This window comes from Tupaia chinensis, unplaced genomic scaffold, assembly GCF_000334495.1.
Source record: "Tupaia chinensis unplaced genomic scaffold, TupChi_1.0 Scaffold000012_1, whole genome shotgun sequence".
Taxonomy (NCBI): Eukaryota; Metazoa; Chordata; class Mammalia; order Scandentia; family Tupaiidae; genus Tupaia; species Tupaia belangeri.
The window spans coordinates 731051-749394 of NW_006159442.1; the positions used below are offsets into that span (position 1 = coordinate 731051).

At 39.3% G+C, this 18344-nt stretch overlaps 1 protein-coding gene across 3 annotated transcripts in view; it reads left to right on the forward strand.

Annotated features, from left to right (window-relative positions):
- The first annotated feature begins 3133 nt into the window (after positions 1-3133).
- The window catches only part of WDR7 (WD repeat domain 7), a 409927-nt gene continuing 394716 nt past the window's right edge, over positions 3134-18344 (forward strand). Inside the window, exons 1-2 of one of the 3 annotated variants that reach the window (XM_006139909.3) lie at positions 3134-3356; positions 3521-3595. The gene's annotated coding sequence lies outside the window, so the exon portion shown is untranslated. The remainder of the gene's footprint in view (positions 3357-3520; positions 3596-18344) is intronic. The other 2 variants (XM_027767915.1, XM_006139908.3) reach the window with 2 other exon arrangements.

Sequence of the window (18344 nt, forward strand, 5' to 3'; positions counted from 1 at the left end):
GAACTCAAACTGCTGTCGGCCCTGTGGGAGTCCAGTGTCCTTAAGAACCATGCCACCTGCCAGCCCCACAAATCTTAATTTTCAGAAAAGTTATATGTAAAATGTCTGGGGCAGGGTCTTCATCTTCGAAAAGTTCATGGAAAATGTATATTGTGAAAAACAATGCATGAACTTCAAAATATTTTTGCAGCAAAATACTTTAATTCCATTTTTCACTGTTTAGAGTTCCCTCATATGTATTTGTGTGAATAAATAAAAAAAATATAGAGAGCTGGCAGATGGCTTAGTGGTTAATTTGCTGGACTCTCACATCGTTGATGGTGGTTCAAGTCCCAGACCTGGTGGCTTTAAAGTCATGCCAGGTATGTGTGCATGCATGCCCAGGATCTCAGGAAGAGATCGGAGGAGAAGGGACTGTGGTGTGGCTTTTCCCTCAGGGGGTTATTTCTCACTTTCCCTCTCACTCTCTGTCTCTGTGGGAGTACACTTGACCTATGGCAAAACAAAAACAAATCTAAGAAAAGTGTGACTATTTCTGAAACAGAAGCATTCTATTCATTAATATTTGAATACTTATTTTAGCCTTGTGCCTTGGGAGAATAGTTTTGTAAACGTGGTAGAGAGGGACCAGAGTTCTAATAGTCTGAAAGCTTCTCAATCCTCATATTAATCATTACATTCTTAGGAAGATTTTAGAAACTTACAGTCAGCGTTTAATTTGTTGACTAAAAGCATGTTTATCTAGGAAGGCTATCCTATAGATTTCCAAGTTAAAAAAAATTTTTTTTCAGAGGGTGTGTATTGTTTTTAAGAGAGAGACAGAGACAGAAACAGAGAGGGAAGGAGAGTGAGAAAGCACTCCCAAATGGAGCATGGTCACATTGCAATCCTTCTTCCTCCTTTTCACCCACATCCTGTTGGGATTTGGAGCATACATGTACACATGCCTGGTACAGGCTGCAGCGACTGAGATAGAATAGCTCAGTAGGCCACGTGGGATCTGCCTCCCTTAACTGCTAGACCACTGGCCAGCCCTAAACCAAGTATTAATGGAGCCCCAGATTATCCTATTGTGCTCACCCTGTGGTGCCTGTATTCATAAAAAGTTTCTAGAAATTGTAAAGGAGCTTGAGAACCTAATGGCATAAAAATGTAGTCATCATCACAACAGAGGGAGTGAGAATATTAAACTAGCTGGCAAAGGAATTAATTTCTTCTACTGAACTTTATTTCTCCCCTCCACTCCTGTGATTGCAAGGCAGTTAGTCAAAAGTAAAAGAAAATCATAGTACTAAAATTTGCAGTACAAGATATTTTCAGAATTATTGATTTTCAAGTGTTCTACTGACATTCCTAATCAACATTTTGATTTAAGTTTTCTCATTATGGTGTCTGGAGAGCTGGTATCTATGAACAAACAGAAACAGTATATAACAAACAGCACCTGAGACCAAAGGTATAATGGAGTAGTTGTTTGCTAAATGGCCTAGTGGAAAAAGAGGAGGCATGCCACTCAGGACACTGTGTGTACTGCATTGTAATGTGTACTGGAGGGAAAGGGTTTATTTACACTGGGAGAAGGGAACGAGAGATTCGACAGGAAGCCTTTTGACCACACTAATATACAGCATTCTTTTTGCAAATTAGCCAGGAAACTATTGTGTCTGGAAGAGCTGATTCTGTCTTGTTCTTCTTCCTTAATCTCATGTTCCAGGCTCTCAGTCTAACAGGATTTTGCTACTCCAGGTGTATTCCAGGGACTAGCAGCCATGAACTGTTTGTTAGAAATGGGAGTTTGGGGGGCCGGCAGGTAGTGTGGTGGTTAAATTGCTGGACTCCCACATGCTCAACCACAGTTTGAGTCCTGGACCTGGTGGCTTGCTTTCTCACTTTCTCTTCCTCTCTCTCTCTCTGTCTCTCTCTGGTCAAATTAAATAATAAGAAGAAATAAAATAAAGAAATAATTCTTTAAAAAATTTAAAACATAGAAATGGGAGCTTGGGGGCCAGCAGGTGGCATGGTTGTCAAGGTGCTGGACTCTCACATTGTTGACCACTGTTCAAGTCTTGAACCTAGTGATTTGCTTTCTCCCTGTCTCTCTCTGGTGAGCATATATACCCCATAACAAACTTAAAAAAAGTAATAACATTAAAAAAAATTAAAAAGATAGGAGTTTTTTAGAAATAGAATCTTAGAACCCACCCCAGAACTGCTGGATCAGAAACTTATTTAAACAAGATCCCTGTGGAATTAGTAAACAGAGTGGCTTTTGAGGATTGCAAAAAGGATTCTTATTTATCCTATAAATCCACTAGTGAGCCCATAAAGAAAAAAAAGAAAAGCCATGGATTGAATATTTGCTGTATCTTTTTAATAGATCTGACTATTGGTCACCAGTGTGGCAATAGTTTTCCAGTTGGCTGACATTCATTCATTCGTTCAACCAACCAACACTTGGGAGGAAGACAGGCAAACATAAAAAGTTATTAACATGTATTGAGTTTGCTTAATTTTCTAGACATCCATGAGCTTATTATCCTTATTTCGTAAATGGAGAAATTGAGGCGAGTAAAGAGAAGCAACAAACCCAAGATGACACAAACGGTAGCAGGAGGAACTGAGATCTGCATATGCCTCTCTAAATGCAGAGCTCAGGCTTCACCACTCTTCGCCGCCCACACAGAGTGTACACATCCATTCCCTCTTGAGTGTTGTACATGGTCAGACTTCCTCAGCAGAGTTCCTTCTGTGTCTGGCCCTGTGTCGGACAACAGCTAACATCTTGGCAGAAGCAAATAGAAATTAACATTTTCCAGGAGCCTGGGACCAGTGTTGGGGGTATAAGTGTAAACCTGCGACATCCTGGTTCCAGGGAAGACCTGTACTTGCCATTTCATCCTTCCCTCCATCTTGGTCCTCCCAGCAAGGGCATTAGAGACGAGAAGCGAGCCTAGACCAAACTCCCCACAGTCAACATGGCGACCCTACTCTCCTTGCCCATAGTTGACCCCTTCACCGCCATTTGGTCTCCATAGTAACGCTGCCGGGTCTTTAGGCGCCGGCTCGGGAGAGTATTTCCCTTCTCCTAATTTTTGCGACAGTTGCAGCGAGTCACGGCAGTTTAGTCTGGTGTCAGCTGATTTACTGCAGCGGCGGCGGCGGCGGCGGCGGCAACGGCAGCTTGCTGCTTCGGTGAGCAGACAGCGGCGGGGCAGGGCTTGCGATCCCCCCAGGTTTTCCCATCCGGATTTGTGTACCCTACCACCTCCTTTGATACACTTGCGCCTTGCCCTCCTTTTTTGGAGGTGGTCACGGATGTTCTAACAGAATCGCTGCATGAGATGAAGCATTGACAGGTAAGGGACTTTTTGAGCTCTCCCGGGGGTAACCGCAGCGCTGAATGTACATGGACAGTGGAGATCAGGGGTCGGGGTCAAGAGTCACAAGCCAGTTTAAGCCCTGGTGGTGTCAGCTGTCAAGTAGCTGCTCTTGAACGTTGTGTTCCGTGCTTCACCTGCAGGTTCAGGCCCACTGGCTGGGTGCCTTTACCAGGAGCGTGGGGACCCCCTAAGGACCTTTGGGGATCCCTTGCCTGGTGAGTGACAATTGCTTCTGGTGACAGTATCTTTGACATTAGGGTGGTATTACCTATCCAGTGACAACCTAAACAGGTTGAGGTGGGTGGTTATGTTCGTGGGTGGTTGTTGACAGTGCTTTTGGGTAATGTGCTTGCCTTGGGGTACGTTGGGGTCGCTCCTTGCCTTTTGGCACTACTGTTTAGTTTGTCCTTGCCCAAGGTACTGAGGCTCTGTCAGTTTCGTCTTCAAGTGCCAGTTCTCATCCCTTTGCCCTCGGACTTGGTCTGGGGAGATACCTGCCCCTCCCAGTTCACTTACTAATGGGTTCCAGCATTCTAAGGCTAGGTCTGGAGTCAGCGCTAAGGTGTCTTTGATTCAAAATTGTGTTTTATGTTTCTGACTTATTGCCAGGTAATTTTCTCTGTCCGAGGCAGCTTTTGCTGCTTCCTCTAGCCTGAAACTGTGGGGACTACACTGCATCACAGGCTGCATTGTTCTTGCTGGTGCTTACAGTAGGGTTTAACCAATGACAGCTCCAACTTCTTTTCACTGTAGCATTTCCCATGAGACAAAATAGGCAAATCGTAACTCTTTCAGATGTTTACTTCTTAGGACTTAATGGGAAGATCGCAAAAATTGCCTGTTGAGAATGAAATAAATTAAGCTATTTTTGTTATACAGGCATTCTAGTTCAGATTTGCTGTTTGCATTATACGCAAACCTGTGAACAGTATGAAAGTGGAGGGCAGCTTACAAGTGTAAATAATTTGTTGAATGCCTTTATTATTAACAAAGAATCAAAAGCTGCCTTGATTTCATCCAAAATGGCAGATCTTAGTTACTTTAAATTGAGAAAGCTGACCAGTATAAATGGCTCATTATTAACATCAATTAGAGATTTTAGTAGGGAAATTAAATGTATTTTTTTAAAGAATTACTTTATTTTTATTATTGCTTTTAATTTGACCAGAGAGAGACTGAGAGAGATAGAAAGGGATAGTGAGAAAGCAAGTTGCCGGGTCTGGGACTCCAACCGTGGTCAGCCATTTGAGAGTCCAGCATCGTAACCCCCACGCCATCTGCCGGTTCAGGAAATTCTTTTGTTTAAATGTCTGTATTTTAATAAACACTACAGAGCCCTTCCTAACGGGAGAACTAGGGTATACACTTTATTTTTTTCTTATGTTTACCTATAACTAAATTTTAAAAGATTTTGGTCACTGAATGAATAAAAAAGACTGGGCTTTCCCTTGGTTGAGTATCAGAGTGGGAACTTAAATTTAAAATTTTGTAGTAAACCTTGTACTAAAACATAGTAAACCTATGTTTTTTAATTTATTAATTTAATTATTTTTTTTGGGGGGGGTTTGCTATAGGGCATGTGCGCTCGCCAGAAAGATAGAGAGACAGAAAGCGAGAAATCTCCCACCCGGGGGATGAGCACACTGCAATCCCTCCTCTTCCATTCTCCTCTCGGGATCTTCGGCAGACACGCACACGCACCAGGCGTGAGTTTAAGCCACTGGGTCCAAACCGTGGTCGACTACATGGGAGTGCAGCGATGTAGCTATTACACCATCTGCTGGTCCCTTTTTAAAATTTTTAATTTACCAGAGGGTGCCTGTGCTTGCAGGAGAGAGACATAAAAAGGGAGGGAGAGAGAGAGAGTGAGAGAGACAGAAAGTGAGAAAGTCCCCCCCTCCTCCCACATAGGGAATGATCTTGCTGCAGTCTCTTCTCCTCTATTAATCTCTCCTGTGAGGAATCTGAGCCAACACACTCACATGCATGACTGCAACTGGGATTCACACCTTAAAGTTGGCCATGTGGGGTCCACCTGCCTTAACCACTATGCCATCAATTGGCCCCAGAGTCTTCTATCTAAACATTTCTTTAAATCTTGGATGTAAATTATTTTTTAAAATTTCTAAAGAGTTTTTTGCTGTAGGGTGAATATGCTTGTTGGAGGTCATGTGGAAGTGCAGCGCACCAACCACCACACCACCTGCTGACCCCCGAGAATGGTCATGCTGCAATTTCTTCTCCTCTCCTCCATTCTCCTCTTGGGATCTAGGACACACCTGCACAAGTGCCTGGTGTGAGTTTTAAGTTGCCAGGTCCAGGACTTAAACCATGGTCAACTATGTGAGAGTCCATCAAAGTAACCATTATGCCATCTGCTGGTCCTTGTAAGTTCTGTTTTGAAGGTAAAGAAACTGGTGCATTTTCTCCATGTAACAGACTTACCACTGAAAACTTTAAAATAGTAGCTGGTTTTGTACATTCCTCAAGAGAAGGGTAGAGTGGGAACCAGCAGTTAGTGTAATGGCTGTCACTGGACTCCCACGTAGTCCACGCGGTTTGCGTCCTGGACCTGGTGGCTTAAATCTCATGCCGGGCGCATGTACGTGCGTGCCCAAGATCCCGAGAGGAGAATGGAGGAGAAGGGATTGCGGCGTGACCATCCCCCCGGGGGGTGATTTCTCGCTCTCTGTCTCTATGTCTATCTGGCGAGCACATTCGCCCTATAGCGAAAACCTATCAAAAACAAAACAAAACAAAACAAAACAAACAAACAAAAAAAAAAAACAAGAGAAGGTTAGGGTGACATTGAGCTCTAGTAGTGTGCTGTATATTAGATGTGAGTCCTTAAAGTTTGTTTTGGACCTCATTTGAAGAGGATTGAATTACTCTCCCTCAATTCAATGATTGTTGAGCTGTCCAAGTCATCTCTCCTCTTTTTTTCCCCTTTATTGCTTATTATTTCCAATTCCCATTCTATTTTCTTGCTCATCAATCCAGTGGCAACCATTCCAATACATAAGATTTGTATCTTGTTTGTATGTGTTATCAAATATATATTGTTTCGAGTGCCTACGTGTTTAATTTATAGAGAGGATGTCTTGCTATCCTTTATATCTCAAAATATTTTTCTTTCCCTGCAGTATTTTCAAGTTCTATTTGTGTTGGTGTCTGTTGCTTCTAACCAGTGCACAGTATTTCCAAATGTACATCTCATGCACTTCACTTGTATTCTGTGTGTGGATACCCACGTTATCTTCATTTTCCTATCACTAGAGACAATGCTATGATAAACTCTACTTTTAGATTTCTTTGATACTTTCTTTGAAATATATGTCCAGTAAAGTGATTTCAGATCATATAGTATTTACATATTTTATTGAAGCATTACAAGTTGTGTTCCAGAACAAGCTGCCATGGTCTGTGCTCCTGCAAGACAGTTTAGTTTCAGTATACGTATATCCCCACCAAATCTTAGTGTTATTAATATTTGGTGCCCTAATTTTTCTGGACTAATAGATAAAAAATAAAATCTCATTTTAAATTACCTTTCACTGTTACTAATGAATTTGAGTATTTCTTCATGTGTATTTTATTTTTCCTTTTGAAAGATTGCCTGTTCATCCCTTTGCCCACTTTTATCGTGGAGTTTCAGTTCATTCTTGTTGATTTATAGAAGGATTGCTTCATGAATGTTTTTTATTTGTCCCACCATCCAGGCCCTAGTCTGTTTTTTATGCATCATAAGTTTGTGTTGCAGTTTGTTCGTCACGTGGTGTGCCCATTTCTCTTTTGTCATTCTTTCATTTCCCTATAAAAAGTAGTGCCATATTTACTGTTAACTATATGATGTTCTCAAATATATTCTGATCATTGGATCCTATTCCTTTGGTTTGTCTTTTCTTGTTCTAATACTGTGTACTTTAATAGTTTTTTTAAAGAATTATTTTATTTAACTTTATTTATTATCATTATTATTTTCCAGTTTGATCAGAGAGAGACACAGAGAGAGAGGAAGTGAGAAAGCAAGCCACCGGTCCAAGACTTGAACTGTGGTTGACCCTGTGGGAATTCAGCACCTTGCCGACCCCATTGATAGATTTTAATATTATGGTTTATAGTATGCTTTCTCCCTATGTTGCTTTAGTTTTATTTTTCCATAATCATAGATTAACAGGAGACTACCAAAATAATACAGAAATGTCTTTTTTTCCCCCAATGGTTTTATATAGCCTCACCCATTTTCCTCAGTGTTTACATTTTATACAGTCATAGCATATCACCAAATGCAATAACTTGAGATTGTATAATGCCTATGTATCTATCTGTGGAATTTATTCACGTGTGTAGACTCTTGTATCCATCATTGCAATGAAGATACAGAACTATTCCATCACCGCGAAGGTCTCTTTTGTATTACCCCTCTCTAGTCACCTCCACCCTTCCTCTTATGATCCCTTACTCATAATCACGAATCAGTTTTCTGTCTCTGTAATTTTGTTGTTATAAGAATGCTATGTAAATGAAATCATACAGCACATAATCGTTTGAGATTGAGATAATTCAAATTGTTGAATGAGGCAATTCTTGACATTCATCCAAAGTCTTGCGTATCTCAATAGTTTGTTCTTAGCAGTTGTTCAGTAGCGTTCTGTGGCATGTATGTCCCACAGATTAACCATTTTCCTGGACAGCTGGACTGTTTCCCGTTTTGGGCTATTACACATGAAGCTACTGTGAAAATTCTTGTACAGATTTTTGTGCATATAAATTTTCACTTTTTCTGGGATAAATGCCCAGAGATGAGATGGCTAAACAGAATAGTAAGCATATGTTTATTTTATTTTATTTATTTTTTACATTTAACTAATGTGCATATACTCATCAGAGAGAGAGAGACACAGGGACAGAGAAAGAAGGACAGAGAGAGAATACCCCTTTCCCCAATGGGTGTGGTCTTGCTGTAGTCCATTCTTTCCTATTTCTCTGTCATGTTGCTGTGATTTGGGGGCACTCATGCACACATGCCCAGTGTGTTTTTCCAGCCACCTGGTCTGGGACTTAAATCATGTAGTCAGCCATGTGGGATCCAACTGTCTTAACCACTGCACTACCTATTTGCCCTGGGTACTATTTTTAAGAGGATTAGTAGTGTTGTAAGCAAGTGCTATTGATTTGCATATATTGATATTCTATCTTTATCTTTTTGTGTTTGACCAGACAAAGATCTGTAGTATAAATCTTAATAGTTTTAGTGCTTGTAGAGTTAGACCTGGAACTATATAGCACCTTTATTCCTAGGTTTATCTGTAACATCTCTCTACCATTTTAAAAGTTTTTGGGATGGATAAACTCAATGATTACAGAATTTGTGAGGTTTGTAGCTTCATTTTCTGTTCTGTTCATTTAATTCTTGCACTTCATGAAGAATTAATAGTTTTATATGTGTACATGCCATTGATCACAGGGAGCATCAGTTGAGAGCTGTGGCTGGCTCAGCGAAACTCTGTCATCAATAGGAGGACACCTTATATTCCCTCTTACAGATGCAATGATAGTAATGCTAACTTAGAATTTGAGCTCCACACATAGAACTCATTTATACTGATTTGTGTCTGATAATTAAAGCTACTTTGCTAAACAAAGTAGCTGGGGTGGGGGGGCTGGAAGGTGGAATGGTGGTTAAGGGCATTGGAGTTCCACATGACTGACCACGGTTTGAGTCCTGGACCTGGCAGCTTGCTTTCTCACTTTCTCTCTCTCTCTCTCGGTCACTCTGGTCAACTTAAAATAAATAAATGAATAAAGTTAAATAAAATAATTCCTTTTAAAAATATATTTTGCTGTGAGAAGTAATTCTATGTTATGAATGCATTCATAGTTAAAGGTTCAATTGGAATTTCTATTTTTTTCTATTGAAACATATATACTATGTAAAATATTAAAATTTTAAATAAAATCAGGAAATTTTCAAAATTTGTTAGTGATATTTAATGAAATTACAATTTATTAAAGTTTATTTATTGCTTCCAAGGTGAGAGAGAGAGCCCCCTTCCATCCAAGAATTTTCATGCCTCAGCCTACCCACAGTCTCAGCTAGCCAGTATCATGTGCATGCCTGGCATGTACAGGGAGATTTGGGAACGTGAACCTGGGGCCTTCCCTAGCCACCTCAGCTTTGTGGAGTGTTGTGTTATTGCTGTGCTTCTGTGGTTGGTTGCAATGACAGCTGGTTTTTTTTTTTTTTTTTTTTGCTGATGTTTGGTGGGGTTAGTAGGTACTGTAAAATAATGAAATGATAAAATGTTAGGGCATTGATCCATTCAGTGCAGAGAACATTTCTGAAGTGCTAATGATTATTCTATAAGCTCTTTTAGAATAGAAAATTTCTAGAAATACATTACTTTTACATGACTATCTCCCATTCAACCTAGCAGTTGTGATTTATGACCTTAAGCTCAGTAAAGATATTTTACTAGTGTTTTGCATATGTATCTCTCTCTGAATATTGGTAGTTAATATATGTCAGTGATAATATAAGGATAGGATAAGCCAGTTACCTTCTGTTTTTGCATTTAAGTTACTTGTTTGGCTGTCTTCCCTAAGGGTATTTTTTTTCCTGTCAACATTTCAAATGTAGACCAACAATATAAACCTCCATTAGTGGAAGAGAAAAGGTCACAGTAATGAAATATTACTTTACTTACTCTAAAAAACAGTTTTGTGATTCATTAACAGGCCTTAGTGACTGTAGTATAAATTATGTTGGCTCATTTGCTTCATTGATCCTAAGATAGGTTTTACTGGTTTGTGTGACAGAATGAAAGAAGCAGAAAGATAGGGGAAATCTGCAGCTGAGGGGAAAAAAAGTATTGTGTTAATAGGGATTTGATTAAGGGGACTTGTTTTAATTGTTGATATTATTATGGAAAAATTAATTGGTAAGAAACTCACGAGAAATCCCAAGCATGAAAAATCAGGGTATTTTTTGATTTGTTAACAGATGCAACTCTTTTTAGACTAAAGCAGATATATTTCATTCACTAACTCATTATTCAACAAATATTTGGATATCTCCTATGTGGCAGGAAGTTTAGGCTCAAGGACTGCATTAGGAAAAAAAATCTTAATTTTCATGAAGCTTGCATGATAGCAGGAGAGATAGATGATAAATAAATACAACATATGGTATATTAAGTGATTGAAAGCGCTGTGTTTGGGTGGCAGATTTTGCAATTTATGATATTCAGAAAAGACTTCATAGGGACCTGAAAGCAAATATGTCATGTAGAAGCATGATTTTCATGCTTTGGATTTCTCACCAATTAATTTTTCCATAATAATGTCAACAATTAATATAAGTCTCCTTGTATTAACAGTGCTTGGGAGCACTGTTCTGAGGTGAGACCCTGCTTGGTATCTTCCAGAAACATCAGAGAATCAGAATAGATGGAAAAAAGTAAGCAAGGCAGAGAACAGCCACTTCACTCATGTAGAATAGACAGTGGTATCCTGTTTGGTGTCTATTCTGAGTGAAACGGGAAACTGTGGGAAGATTTTGAGATATGACCATGGTACATTTTTATTTATTTATGTATTCTTCTTCTTATTATTATTTTGGAGAGGTTTTTGCTACAGGACGTGTGCGCTCGCCAGAAAAACAGAGAGAGACAGAGAGACAGAAAGCGAGAAATCACCCTAGGGATGGCCACGCCGCAATTCCTTCTCCTCCATTCTCCTTGGGATCCTAGGCACGCACACACACGTGCCCGGTGTGAGTTTAAGCCACTGGGTCTGGGACTCGAACTGCGGTCGACTACATGGGAGTTCAGCGACATAGCCATTACTCTAACTGCTAGTCCCTTTATTTATGTATTAAAAAATTTTATTTGCAAGAGATTTTTGCTATAGGGTACATGCACTTGCCAGAGAGAGAGAAAGCAAGAAATCACCCCCTAGAGGGGATGGCTATGCCGCAATCCCTTCTGTTCCATTCTCCTCTCAGGATTTTGGGCATGAGTGCACACATGCCCAACATGAGTTTCAAGTTGCTAGTTCTGGGACTTGAATAGAGTCAACCACATGAGAGTCCACAGTGTAACCATTACACCATCTGCTGGTCCCTATTTATGTATTTTAAATGGTTTCACTCCATATTTAGTGTTGAGATTATAAGGGAGAATGGAAATAGACCAGTAAGAAGGCTGTTATGTCATTTGTGGTGGAAGATACCTACAGGTGGAAGATACCTACAGGTATCATTATAACAGGCTGGTTGTGTTAAGGTATTGAGAAGTTGTTGGATTCTGTATATACTGTAGAGTTTTCTCATGGATTTGGATATGGAATGTGTGTGAGAAAGAGGAATTAAAGATGATTCTAAGATTTTGACCTGTGGAGCTATAAGAATGGAATTGCAATGAAGTGAGGTGGGGAGGACTGTAGGAGGGGTAGGTTTGAGGAAGAAGACCAGGTACTCACTTTTAGACATGTCAAGTTTGAGTATCTTATTAGCTATCCAAAAGAAGATGTTAAATGGGAAACAAGTTACATGAATTTGGACTTAAGAAGCCCCAAGATATAAACTGGAGAAATTGTTTATGTATATCTCGTATTTAAAACTGTGAGACTTGATGAGATCATTGAGAGAGGGAGTGTTGCCAGAGAAGAGAAGTTCAGAATTAAGTTCTGGGTTAAAAAAAAAAAAGTAAAAAGGGAGATGAAAGCCAGAGAAATTGAAGAAAGCTTTGAAGACTTGGAGGCCAAGTGCAGAGGTTTTTCAAGGAGAAAGTATGAGTAAGGATGAACTGTGTATGTCACATACTTCTGTTAGGTCAAAGTAAGATGAGGATTAGATCTTGACATTGGGTTTAGCAATTTGAAGACCATTAGTGACCTTGTCGATTGCAGTTTTTGAGACAGAGCACTTTTCTATAGTCTGTAAGAGGAGGGTAATATGAGGATATTCTAACTTGGAGAGATTGCATATTACCTAAAATTTATGGCAAGAAATGGGATAGCTGAGCTCTCGACTTGGTGTGACTCTTAAACCTTCACATTTACCTAGAATATTCTACCAATTTCCAGAATATTGTTGCAGTTTCTGGTTTGGGAATGAAGGTTTATTTGTTCTTTCTCAAGGTAGATTTTCTTCAGTTTATGTACGGTGAGAAATTTCAATGCTCAGTTTAGAGTTTTGATGGTAATGTGAGGGGGAAGAAGTATGAATGATTGGAGATGCAGGTGAGATAAGTGGTGGGTGGCAGGAGAAAGTTGAAATTGGGTGTACTGGGACCGGCAGATGGCATAATGACTCCCACGTAGTCAACCATGGTCCCAGTCCTGGAACCCACTGCTTATAACTCATGTGAGGTGCTGTGCGTGCATGCCCCAAATTTTGAGAGATGAATGGAGAAGGGACTGCTGTGTGGCCATTCCCCCTGGGGGGTGACTTCTCTCTTTCTGTCTTTCAGTCTCTGTCTCTCTGGCTAGTGCATGCACCCTATAGAAAATATTTCTCTAGGAAAAAGAAAGGAATAGGTTGGGTATACCAAATGAATCTGTTTCTTCAAAAACATAAAGGTTTGTTGGCATAGTTTGCTTTCAGTTTGATCAGTAACCCTGGAAGATGACATAGTTAGTGATGGAGAGAGCATAAATGGAAGAATTGAGACATCCCAATGGCAGCTGCAGAAATGTAAGACATAATTTATATGCCTCAAAAATCTATGAATCACTTTAAAAATTGTAATTTATTTTTGAACAGCTATTCTGCAGTTCTTCAAAACCCATCTCTCGTGCTCAGGGCTGTTTTAGCAATAGGAAATGAGTGTAGTCTCCTCTTGCCATCTGCTCATTCCACATGTCCTTTGAAACAGAATACTGGAACTTCCTTTAACAAAGCAGTTCTAAAAGTAGGTTTATTGAGAATATATTTCTTACTACTCATATAATAGAGTATAATTTTTTTGAAATTATTTATTTATTTATTTATTATTTTTTAATTTGACGAGAGAGAGAGAAAGCAAGCCACCAGGTCCGGGACATGAACCACAGTCACCTACATGGGAGTCTGGCACCTTAACCACTATGCCACCTGCTCCCCCATATAATCTTTTATTTATTTTTATCTTCTTTCTTTCTTTTTTTTCCTGAGGGGTTTTAGTTATAGGGCATGTGCACTCACCTGAAATATATATAGAGAAAATTACCCACTGCGGGGGATGGCCAAGCCACAATCCCTTCTCTTCCATTCTCCTCTCGGGATCGTGGGCATGCACGCACATGTGCCCAGTGTGAGTTTAAGCCACTGGGTCCAGGACTTGAACCGCAGTTGGCTACATGGGAGTCCAGCAACATAGCCATTACACCAACTGCTGGTCCCATGCCCCCCTGTAATCTTATTAGCTCTTTATGTGTTCAGAGTTATGTCTCTCACAATGCTTTAATTCCAGAAATCCTTTGGTTTAAGGAAATAACTGAGTAATTTCTTCAGTGTGTTTTATGACCTAGCTATCGCATTGCACTATAACACTGAAGTCTTCATTATCTACTTTACTTTTTTCTGAGTCTTCAAAAAATTAGTAGCAGAGGCACAAGTACAAGAAAATTTGTGATCTTAATGATCGTGTTCATCACATTATTCTGCGATCTTGACAAATGATGTAGGGAACATTCTCAGAAAATTTGAATAAACCTTTAGTAATTTTTCTTTCTTCTTTCATCGCAACTGTGGCCAGTAGGTTTAGCTATTTAGTGTTTCATTTCTGCTTCCCATATTCCCTGTTGGTAGGCGGATCATTAAAGCCTGTTCTTGCTTTCGTGTGCCCATTCTCATGAGAGAGAATTTGAGTTTGTTTTTGTTTGAAAGTCTCAGGGAGTCTACTTGGGGCACAGAAGTACACAGACTGAGAAGATATTGACTTTCCTGTTGAACATGCTTGTGGTCCTAGGATAGAAATACATCTTGCTTTTGTATTTGAGTCAGAAAAACAATGTAGAGGAAAACAATGTAGAGGAATTTAACATTGGTCTGATACTATATTTTTCATATATAATCTTAACTGTTTTATAGTTCTTAGAAATCACATGGGATGCCAGTATAAGATAGCAATACTGTAGAACTGGGTGGTCTTAGCGGGGTATCGCTCCATAGGTTTCCATTAGTTTCAAAGAAGGAAAACAAATACAGTTAAAGTGGAAAAAATTTAATGGATACTACCTTAATCAGTTGGTCACAGGTGGCATCACTGATAGTGGAACAGTGTGACATTACATGATTCCTGTGGTCATGCGGAGTGAAGAGTCATAACAACTCTTTTATATCACAGCCCATATGGCTTAAACAATAGAAAATGGTTTCTTTTCTTTTTATTTATTTATTTATTTTTAGATTTTGCCATAGGGCACATGTGTTTGCCAGAAAGACAGACAGAAATGGTGAGAGGGAAAGTGAAAAATCACCCCTCAGAGGGGTTGGCCACGCCTCAATCCCTGTTCCTCTGTTCTCTTCCTGGGATCTTGGGCATGCTCACAGATGCATCCAGCGTGATTTTCAAGCCACCAGGTTTGGGACTTGAACTGAGATTGGCCATGTGGGAGTCCAGCAACGTAATCTCTACACCATCTGCTGGTCCTAGAAAATTGTTTTCTTACAGTTCTGCAGTTTAGAAGTCTGAGACACAGTTCTGGCAGGATTTATTTCTGGCGAGGGCTTTCTTCATGTCTTTCAGATGGCTGTTTTCTCACTGTGTCTTCACGGTCATAGAAAAGGAGACAACTCTTTTGTCTGTCCTTATAAGGGCAGCAGCCCTATCACATTAGAGACCCACTCTTATGACCGCATTTAATGTTTATCACCTCCTCATAGACCCTGTCTCTAAATGCAGTCACATTGTGTGTAGATCTTCAACACAAGTATTTTGGGATGACACAACATTCAGTCCATAACAATAAGAAAATACTGTGCGTAAAACTTGAGTATTTTATTTACAGGTTTTGGGAAAAAAAGACATTTTGGAAAAAAGACATTTTAAGTCCAAAGTATTAATAATTGGAAGATGGGCTGGATTATAGACACTATTAGAGAATTATTATGGTGTTGGTATTTGTGATTATGATAATGATATTGTGTTTATGAAGGAGAATGTCCTTGCTTTTAATTTCGTATTTAAAATTACTTAGAGGTGGGAGTCAGCAGATGGTGTAGCAATTAATTATGTTGCTGGACTCCCACAGGACCGACCATGGTTCAAGTCCTAGACCTGGAGGCTTGAAAATCATACGAGGTGCATGTGTGTGCATGCCCAACATCCTGGGAGGAGAATGGAGGAGAAGGGATTGTTGTATGGCATTTCCCTGAGTGGGAGTAATTTCTCACTTTGTTTGAGTCCTGGGCCTGGAGGCTTGAAAATCATGCCGGGTGTGTGAGTGACCAACATTCCAGGAGAAGAATGGAGGAGAAGGGATTGTTGATGACCGTCACCCTGGGAGGTGATTTCTCATTTTCTCTCTCACTGTCTCTGTTTCTCTCTCTCTCTCTCTCTCTGACAAGTGCACATGCCCAAAGGCATAAATCTCTTAAAAAAAAAGTAGTTAGAGGTGAATTTATCATTGTAAGTGTAGATAATTTTCAAATGTTTTATCAAAATAAAGAAAAAGAAATCTGCGTGTCCATACACATATACATAGCCTATATGTAGATATATATGTATATATATATGTGTGTGTGTGTATATATATATATATAGAGAGAGAGAGAGAGAGAGAGACAAAAGACATATGACAAGATAGTATTTGTTGAGTGATCTTTATACTGTTCTTTGAACATTTTGTATATTTGAAAATTTTTATAATAAAAATTTGAGGGAATAATAAAGGAAAAATTATATTTAATCTTAAGTTTGTTTAATGTACAATAAAATGAAAAACAAAATAAAACATATACCAGGTTAAACAGGAAAGGGGCTGCAAGTGGCATGGTGGTTAAGGTGCTGGACTATTACATGGTTGATTGTGGTTCGAGTCTGTCTTAGATCTGATGGCTTGCTTCCTAACTTTTCTCTCTGGTCAAATTAAATAATAATAAAAAAATAAATAGTTATTCAAAACAAAAACAGAATAGGGATAAAAGAGCTTCTTCCCTTGTCTCTTGAAATTTCCTCAGGGCTTTTTAGACATTTACATATACAGGTAAAAGAAAGCTAGAGAAATAGGAAAAAGATAATTGGGTGAGTATACCAGGAAAAAAAGAGAGTGTGGAGAAGTAGGAAAGACTCAGCAATGTTAAACTGTATATGTAGGATGCCACACAATATATGTAGGCTGATTGGATTTATAAAGAATACGTATCAACAGTTGATGCCAAAGCTTCCTTTCCCATCTGTGCTGTTTTTCTCTGCACTATTGGAGCATTCTGCTCTGGAATATCATTTTAGAAAGATTGCTAACCTCTTTATGTAACAGGAGACCTTGGAGGCCCTTAAATTAAGTCTGTTTGAGGTTAGAAATGTGAGAGTAGAAACTAGAGCACATGAGACCTATGGCAGTAAGGAAATGGAAGCACAAAGTTTAAGAACACAGTCTTCAAAATGTTGATTATAATTTGGGACCAGCAGTTAGCATAATGGCTGTGTTGCTGGACTCCCGCCTAGTTGACCGCGGTTCGCATCCCGGACCCGTTGGCTTAAAACTCATGCCAGGCGCGTGTGCTTGCGTGCCCAAGATCCCGAGAGGAGAATGGAGGAGAAGGGATTGTGGCGTGGTCATCCCCCCTGGGGGGTGATTTCTCGCTTTCTGTCTCTCTGTCTGTCTCTCTCTGTCTGTCTGGTGAGCACACGCGCCCTATAGCGAAAACCTCTCTCCCCCCAAAAAAATGTTGATTATAATTTAAGAGAGATTGATGATTAGATTTACAAGTAGGACCCTGTAACAAGTGAAGGTGTTTGGGGTAAAAATGAGATGTGAATATGTTTGAAGGACAAAGAATAATTTAATAGAAAGAGAATAAAATGGTAGACAGTGAGAACATAATTAAGAGAGTCAGTTCCTTGAGAGACTCTAGATGTTAGAGGAGATATTTTTTCCTCAGAAGGATTAAATCAAAATCATATGTGAACCTTAACAGAATGCTTAGCACACAGTGAGAGCTAAGTAAATGCTAGCTATTGTTCTTTTCTGTTTATTCATTCAGTAAATATGTATTGGTTACTAATAAAAGTAACTGTTTTAAAGTGCTGATAAAGCAACTCAAATTCAGTGAATGGAGCTGGATTGATAATACTAGGCTTACCTAGATTTTACCCATGAGGAACACAGACTTCGGTGGAACAGATGAATTTGTAAACAAATAATTACATATAAGGTATGCATCAAGTGTTTGGAAGGTGCTGTAACAGCAGGTTGCTGGAGTAGTGAGTCATAGGTTTTCGGACAGGATACTTGAAGGAAAGGATAGTTAGTACTTGGAAAGATTATAGGCTAACACTAAATTCTTGTTAAAGTTAAATGTATTGTGAAAACCTTGTGTTATATATTTATCTGTAACTATGTTTTTAAAAATTTTAAATTTACTTTTATTTATCATCATCATCATCATCATCATCATTATTATTATTATTTTAATTTGCTACCAGGCACATGCACTCATGAGACAGAGACAGAGAGAAAATGAGAAATCAAGCCACCAGGTCTGGGACTTGAACCGTGGTTAGCCATGTAGGATTCCAGCACCTTATCCAACATGCCACCTGCTGGCCCCACTTATATGCAAATTTTAAAACAAAACAAAGAAATCTGGTGGGTTGGGCCACTTAATCCGTTCCTTTATTAGTCTGTATTTTGAAACTGGGGCAGTACACAGTATTACCCAAGAATTTATTTTGAGAATTACGATTTCCACTTAACCTATCTTCTTTCTCACGCTCTCACTTTTTAGAGGCAGTCATTGTTGTTTTTTGTTTGTTT